Below are 8,435 nucleotides of genomic sequence, written 5' to 3' on the forward strand. Positions count from 1 at the left end.
GAAAGTCTACTGTAACTCAGATAACCACTCTGCATTATAGTGGTGAGAAGAATATTATCTCAGATTACTTTTTTGAGATGCAGGTTGGTGCTGTTTGGGCAGCACGAGGAGGACCTACACAATATTAGGCAGGACAGTAAATAGTTAGTGAAGATAACATACTATCCAGGGTGTGCTGAGTCAGTCCAGCCAAGTCTCCCAAGCAAACAAATTGGCCCAGTTACTAGGGAGGGTAGAGTCACATGGAGTAACCTCCTTGTGATCATGATTAGGGGTTCATGCTCTTAATGGGGCACATGGTAAATTGTGCGTGGATTGCAGAGAGTAGCATGAGTCTCCACATGCTGTGAGTCTCCGCGGTGTCATGCACAGCGAGCCATGTGATAAGATGCGCGCATTGACGGTCTCAGAAACGGAAGCAACTGAGACTTGTCCTCCACCCGGATTAAGGTCAGTAACCACGCCACCACGAGGACCTATTTAGTAGTGGGAATTGGGCATTCCAAATTGGGAGAAAATGGTATAAAATAAGAAAAGACTTCACTTCCATTGTAAGTGTCTCACTGTAACCTCATTTTTTCTTTTTTGCAATGAAGGATGCTGTGCTGATCCAGCATTGGTACGTATGTAGCCCACATGGAGATAAGACGAAGAACTACCTGTAAAATCTTCCAGTCCATGTAGTATTTTGACCTACAAGACCAGATCAATGTAAGAATTCCCCAATAATCTGCATCCAGGAGAACAAAACTGCAATGATTAGAGAGATGGATGGATGGACTAAGTAATGCATCTTGATGATTACAGAGAACAACTGCAATGATATGATGATTACTTTCTTTTTCTCACATCATAAAGTTATACAATGTTCTTGTTTACATGGTTGATAACTTCACTCCTTCAAGCAGTGAACGTAAGTAACCTGTTGCATGCAAACAATCTATACAGTTCCCCTCAGAAACCTATCAATGCTAAAAGTATCACAGATTTTCTTCATTGTAGGATACTTGATTTCACATATCTTCAGAGAAAATGAAGTATGCCAAGATGTAGAGTGGGAGAGATTTTTCAGTTACACCAATATCGATGTGCCAGACATCTATTCTGGCCCACAGCTAACCTTTCCACAAGATATGGATAATTTTTTATGGATATGGACTTTATTACAGGTGATTTACATGTACAATTAGAGGACTTGCTACTAATATTTTACAAGGTATATATTAACATTGTAATGTGTTAGTCTGAAAATATACTGAACATCTTTAAAAAAAAACTAAGCCAGAAGTATGCACTATTTATTCTTCCACTGAATTCTTCCAGAATGGAATGCCATCATTGGAGAAACAGATCAATAGTTAAATAATTTTTAACTATAAAAGTGAATATTTATAGTAAATAATTACTTAAATATTGATCTGTTTCTCACCCACACCTACATAGACATAGATTTCTTCATATGTCATATGGATTACTTTTATGCTGCCTTTATGTGATTTTTGGAGTTTCAATATTTTGGTCACCATTCACTTGCATTGTAAGGACCAACAGAGATGAAATAAATATTTGTTTGTGTTCTGCAGAAGAAAGAATGTCATGAACATCTGGGATGGCATGAGGGTGAGTAAATGATGAGAGAATTTTCATTTTGGGGAGAAATATTCCTTTAAATGTTTAATAATTTTTTTATATTATTTGTAATATATTCTAAAGGCATCTCATCATACTATATTAAAATCTAGGTGCTTATTCCTATTCAGAGGTATGGCTTCACCAAAGAAGTGCTGAGGAAATACAAGGTTGTTATTAATTACATTGAACCAGTGCTAAAATTGTACCGTCTCTTAAGATAATTGGCTGTTTCAGCATTTCGTTTTGAGCACATAATAATGCACATCGTATATATATATATATATATATATATATATATATATATATATATATATATATATATATATATATATTTACACAAGTTAGTTCCGGTCCTCAAATCTGATTGGATGATAGATGTTCCATGAGCACTGATGGTCTGCACCATCAACACTCAGACGCTTCACTGCATGTGTATCACTCCGCTTGTGTTCGTGCTGTTCTAAACTAAAGTGTAAGAGTAGTGCATATGTGTTAAGAGTTACTGTATGAGTGTCTCTTAGATGGATTTTGTATTTTATTTTTTTACATTACATATGTTGTCAACATATGTAATGGTGGTTGAGGAGAGTCCCCCTATACAATGTAAAGCGCTTTGAGTGCCTAGAAAAGGGCTATATAAATGTAAATGTAAGGAAAAGGAATATGCTAGCCAGCAGGTGGTGGCAAAAGAAAATGTTTGTGTGTAATACGAGCATTTTATGATGTGAAGTGAATCCGTCAGTCATTGTTTACATACAACAGCTCTCCGTGATCACTTGCATTACTACTACACGACTACAGCTAGAAAATTGCTTTAAACGGCTTTAAACGAACTACTTCAGCATTATGGCTTATTGTTTTGTTTTTAGATTGTGAAGAACAGATAGGATATTTAAAGAGACATGATCAAAGACAAATTGATTTTATGGATCTCATCTTTTTGCAATTAATCGGAAAATCTATATTTTTATGCTGCCATAACCCCTACTATTTTGTTTTAAGGCGTATAAGTTAAACAAAGCAAAATCACATCTACTTACATTCCCCTGGTTGAGAATCACTGTCTTAGAGCAGTGGTTTTCAAACCTTTCGATGCCAAGGACCCCCAAATATAATATTCTTGCGAGGCACCCCCTTCCTAAAATATAAAAGCAGCTTTATATTTTCATGTATAAAGCCCAATTTTACTGTGTAAAATTTGAAAAATAGTGTGATATTATAAAGATTGCATGTTGGTGAAATTAAATAATTGGCTTTTATATTGTCATTGTACTAAAGTCAGATTATATGAATAAAAGATTATCTGTAAAATATTAGCTCCGAAAGGTAAAGTCTATATTTTTTCTGTTTGTATGTTCAACTGAAGAGAAAAAAATTCAACTAAATTAAATAGTTTTTTTTTTTTTTTTTTTTCGGACCACAGTTTGAAAACCCCTGTCTTAGTGGATGCTGCAAGTGAAGCAGATGGGCATTAAGATGATCTTGACTGGTCGAGTATTGTTTCTTTTTGGAAAAGACAACCTTCAGGACATTGGTTTTTAAAGTTATGAAAGTGGTCAGAAAGCACTAACCAGACAGACAGATTGGAGGCGAAATATTGAGCTTATTGGCAGATTTAGGGTAAGAAACACATGGCTAAACAATTTTTGCAGGCACAAAAAAAGAGATCCATTTATTAAAATAAAGTAAACTGGTGACTAAGTCTTTTATCTTCTAAGCTTGACCTTATGAAGAAAATCTATTTGATATGGAATTTCCTACATTGCATGGTCTCTTTGTTCAGATATAAGTTTGTTCAATTCCTTTAAGATGCATGGAAAGCGTATCAAGTTGCTTCAAAAGATCTTCAGCTGGCTGCCCTCAGTGACAGTAATTGATCACCGGGTGCTTGTTGTCCATGGAGGGATTTGAGATACCACAGATCTGGCTCTGATAGCCCTAGTGGACAGACACAGAGTAAGTCAAACCACTGTTCAGTATGTTGGAATGCCCAATTCCCAATGCGCTCTAAGTCCTTGTGGTGGTGTAGTGACTCTCAGTTGCCTCCGTTGTGGAGGATGAATCTCAGTTGCCTCCACGTCTGATACAGTCAATCCGCGGCATCCACACACAACTCACCACATGAGAACCACATTATAGACCACAAGGAGGTTACCCCATGTGACTCTACCCTCCCTAGTAACCAGGCCAATTTGGTTGATTAGGAGACCTGGCTGGAGTCACTCAGCATGCCCTGGATTCGAATTTGCGACTCCAGGGGTGGTAGTCAGTGTCTTTACTCCCTGAGCTAGCCAAAATACTTCACCATTGCACCTTTATATGTGGGTTGTTATCATGTGGTTGAACACTTTATGAATGTTCCAGGTTCAATATGGTACCTTGTTTAAAGTTCGATTGACAGAAACTGTGGCATGCTGTCAATTACGACAAAAAAATAATTTCACCTCGTCCATCATATTGAAAAAACTAAAAATACAAAGGCATTTACAATAATGCATTTACAATGGAAGTCTATGGATTACACTAGAATAAACTTTATAATACACAATGGAAATCTATGGATTTACAATCATTTGTAATTTACCTCACTAAAATTAAATATTTCAATATTTCTTAAATATTCAACCTAATTAACTGCATATTGTTACATTACATCAACTTTGTGCAGAACAATCTTTTTCTTTTACACAATGTACTTCCATAATCAGGTGTGCATTTCTAATATTTTGTTTTCACAAATTCCTCTCAAAATAAAAGCTTCCAGGATTAGTGAAGATGTAAGTGCTTTTGGAAAACGGGCCACAAAACTAAGATTAATCCTAAATTGGATTCTACAATCTACTTAGGCTTATGATGCTTTTGGGAAACTAGACCCAGTCTAGTTTCACAGGGCTAACATACAGTACACAGACACATTCACACCAAAAGGCAATTTATAGCATTACTTAAACTGCATGTTTTTGGACTTTGGGGAAAAGTGGAACACCCAGAGGAAACCCACATGAACTCAGGGAGCACATGCAAACTCTACACAGAAAGGCCCTGGGTGAGCCAGGACTCAAACCAGGGACCTTCTTGCTGTGAGGCAACAGTGCTATCCTCTGATCCACTGTGCCACCCTTCTCAAAAAGTTTTTCGTTTATCATATTCTAGGGTGAATTTGGTGAATTATTGTTAAAATTAATTATGATCCAAACACGCATAACCTGGAATGTTGGACACTTCATGCACTTGGTGCTTGCTGTATGCAGCTGAAGGGATGGAGTTACCTGCCTGCAATGGTAGACAGCATCTTACAAATATGAGTTGAATGCTTTACCAGCACGATGTTTGAGATACAAGTGTTGAACTGAGGTTGGCTAACATGCTAAATCTAGTGACAACACATCACATGCGTTTGAAACAAAGCACAGAAAAGCACATGTATTAAAAGTAATCCATATGACTGCAGTGGTTAAATACATCTCTTTAGAAGTCATATGATAGGTGTGAAGGTGGGTGAGAAACAGATAAAATATTTAAGTCCTTTGTTTTTTGTTTGTTTTTCCCCATAAATGTCCACTTTCACATTTACATTCTTCTTCTTCTGTTGTTGTTGTTGTTGTTGTCGTTGTTGTGTTTTTTTGTGTGTTTTTTTTGGCAAGTCACATTCTTCATGCATATCGCCACCTACTGGTCGGAGTTGAACAAATGTGGAGATTTAAAGAACAAGGTTTGATGTGTTTCTCACCCATGCCTATCACAGCGCTTCAGATGATATAGATTTAACCAGTGGATTAATATTTATTCAGCCTTTATGTGATTTTAGAAGATACAATGCAAGTGAATTGTGACCAGAACTGTGAAAGGACCCACAGAGCTGAAATATTCTTCTAAAAATCTTAATTTGTGTTCTGCAGAAGAAAGGATGTTATACACATCTTAGATGGCATGAGGGTGAGAGAATGATGAGAGATGCTCCCCTGATTGGGAGGATACTACACTTTAAAAATTCATACACTATAAAAAACATTTCTCAACTCTATAAACTCAATTCACCTATTTTCACGGTCCAGTTTGTTATTTTAGATTTTCTGCCAAACTCTTCACAGTAATTTATTGTACTGTCCCGTACTTTTTGCACATGTTTGCGCGTGCAATTTATATAGGTATGTTATTTAGTTGTGTAGTCTCATGTGGTTCTGTGTTTGTTCTGTGTTTGTCCTATGTTGTTTTATGTAGCACCATGGTCCTGGAGGAACGTTGTCTCGTTTCACTGTGTACTGTACTAACTGTATATGGTTGAAACGACAATAAAAACCACTTGACTTGACTTGACTTCCTTTCTACACAGTGTTGAGGGAGAATCATATTGATTTACAGCTTTACAGTAAGTTTTTGTTATTAAAAACAACACAACTGAGCTTCATTTAGGTTAGGCAAAGGTTTTCAGATAAGTAAGTATATTGCTTGCCTATTTGAATGCGACTTTCGGGAAGTAGTAGGCTACCATAAATTAGCAATTTTTAGAGGGAGTTTGTTTGTGGTCATAAAGCTTTGAGGAAACATTTTCTTATCAAGTAAGCATTTTCTAAGCATATATTTTCATATCTTGTGACGAATCAGCCCATGCTTGATGTTGTTTTCATCCTCCCGTATGTATTGTTATGGCTCAATGTTTGTTTTGGGTTTGTTCTGTTGTCCTCTCTTTTCTTTTATAGGTTGCCAGATAAGGATCTACACCTGTCTGGAATTTGGGAAGCATTATTTAAGATGGCTGGCCTTTGTGGAAGAGAGCTCTGATCCCTATCCTGTAGCTGTGTACATCAGGAGTAGGACCTTCATATTGTTTTGTTCTTTATTGTTTGTTTATTTGCTGTTGAACATCTATTTTCTTTATTATTTATCCCCTGGACGTAATTAAATATTTTGGTTAAATATATCTTTGGACTCTGATCCCTTTATTTTGTTACTTCCTGGAGCCGGAACGTAACAATATGCAAAGAACTGCACAACGATGTCATTTCTTTCTTTTTTCTCTCACTGTTGATCTTTCATGTTAACTGTGATACACCACAAGGGGGCATGATATCATAATTCTTGTTTTTTGATTCCCGTTCTTTAATGAGCTTCATTTCTGACTTTAACTGCTCAGCCTCGTTTCATTGTGTATTTGGTGTGTGGGTGGAGAAGGGTTTAAACAAGTTTAGGGCTAAATCATTGTGCACTAGTCTTCGCATGTCTGCTGCTGAGTCACTGCATATTTTTAAAACGGATTTCCCAGTCTATACCTCATTTTCACTTAAGAGGTAATCGCTGTAGTGGTTTCAACACTCCTGTAGTCGTTCAGAAATATTATTATTTTTATTTATTTATTTTTTTTGCATTAGCTTTCTGTAAATCATTAAATATTTTGGATTGTTGGACATGACATGTCGACCATTGTCCTGCCAGAAACTATTATTCCGAGACGGAGAACTTAATTACAATTAATTAATGTGAGAAATTAAGACGCCCAATATGGCGAATGCAGAGAATGAATAGCCAATTACTTTTTATATACAGACATCACCTGCCTGTCAACTCGAGAATACGCATGCGCATTAACTGAACCAGCCTGAAAAATAGCGTTTTTCTGAGCTAAAAAAGCACAATTTATGATACAATTGTTGTCTGATTTAACTTCTGGTTTTATTTATGTTCTTTAATCGAAAACTTGACAAACCGTTTTGGAGATTGCGTTTTTCCACCCACTTGAAGTATATGAAACCTGGAAGCATGACCAAAATATGAATACATAAATAGTTTGTCTGATTATAGACTCTTTTTTTACTTCAGGAGATTAGCTTTTCACATATCATCTTGCTGTGTCAATACAGAATACAGCGATTTATTTGCACACTGTGGCAACACTTGATAATTTATGCTGTAATAAACACATTATAAACTCACATAGTATGCTCTAGAAAATATTTTTGAGCTACTTGAATGCCGCTTGTAAACTTAAAAAAATAAAGTAACCTTTTCAAGTGATATAAATAAGGAAAATGTAAAGAATTTGCACTTGTATCACATCAAATTAGAAGACCGGATATGTTGTAGGCTAATTGTTTTAAAACCGTATTAGCCTAAATAACTAGTAGGCCAACATTTCTTTTATAATTTTATAGTTTTTATGACCTCATTAAAGGACTATTTCGGGTTCAATACAAGTTAAGCTCAATCGACAGAATTTGTGGCATGTTGATTACCAAAATAAATAAATAAATAAAAACTGACTTGTCCCTCATTTTCTTAAAAAAAAAAAAAAATCATGGTTAAAGTGAGTAAAGTTAAGTAACTTACAATGGAAGTGAATGTGGCCAATTTTTGGAGGGTATAAATCAGAAATGTGAAGCTAATAATTTTTCACGTACATTAATTCTTCTGTTAAAAATGTTAAAAATAATAACATTTATTATTTGAGCTGTAAAGTTGTTTACATTTTGACAGTAATTTTAGAGTTTGTTGACATTACATGGTCATGGCAACGAAGTTGTAACATTGACTAACTTTACACAGAAAAGTGAGTATTTTAAAGTTTACAGATTGGCCCCTATTCACTTCCATTGAAAGTGCATCACTGGAACCCACATTTTTGTTTTTTTAAAGGAGGGAGAGTTGACCTTTTTTTTGTTGTGTAATCAACATTATGCCACAAATACTGTTGATTGAGCTTAACTTGATTTGAACCTGGAATATTCCTTTAATTGACTTCATATATTTACTTTTATAAGTAAATATTAATTTGTCACACTGAAGGACTATACATACGGTTTTAAAAC

Source organism: Xyrauchen texanus, chromosome 3 (genome assembly GCF_025860055.1).
Source record: "Xyrauchen texanus isolate HMW12.3.18 chromosome 3, RBS_HiC_50CHRs, whole genome shotgun sequence".
Classification (NCBI taxonomy): domain Eukaryota; kingdom Metazoa; phylum Chordata; class Actinopteri; order Cypriniformes; family Catostomidae; genus Xyrauchen; species Xyrauchen texanus.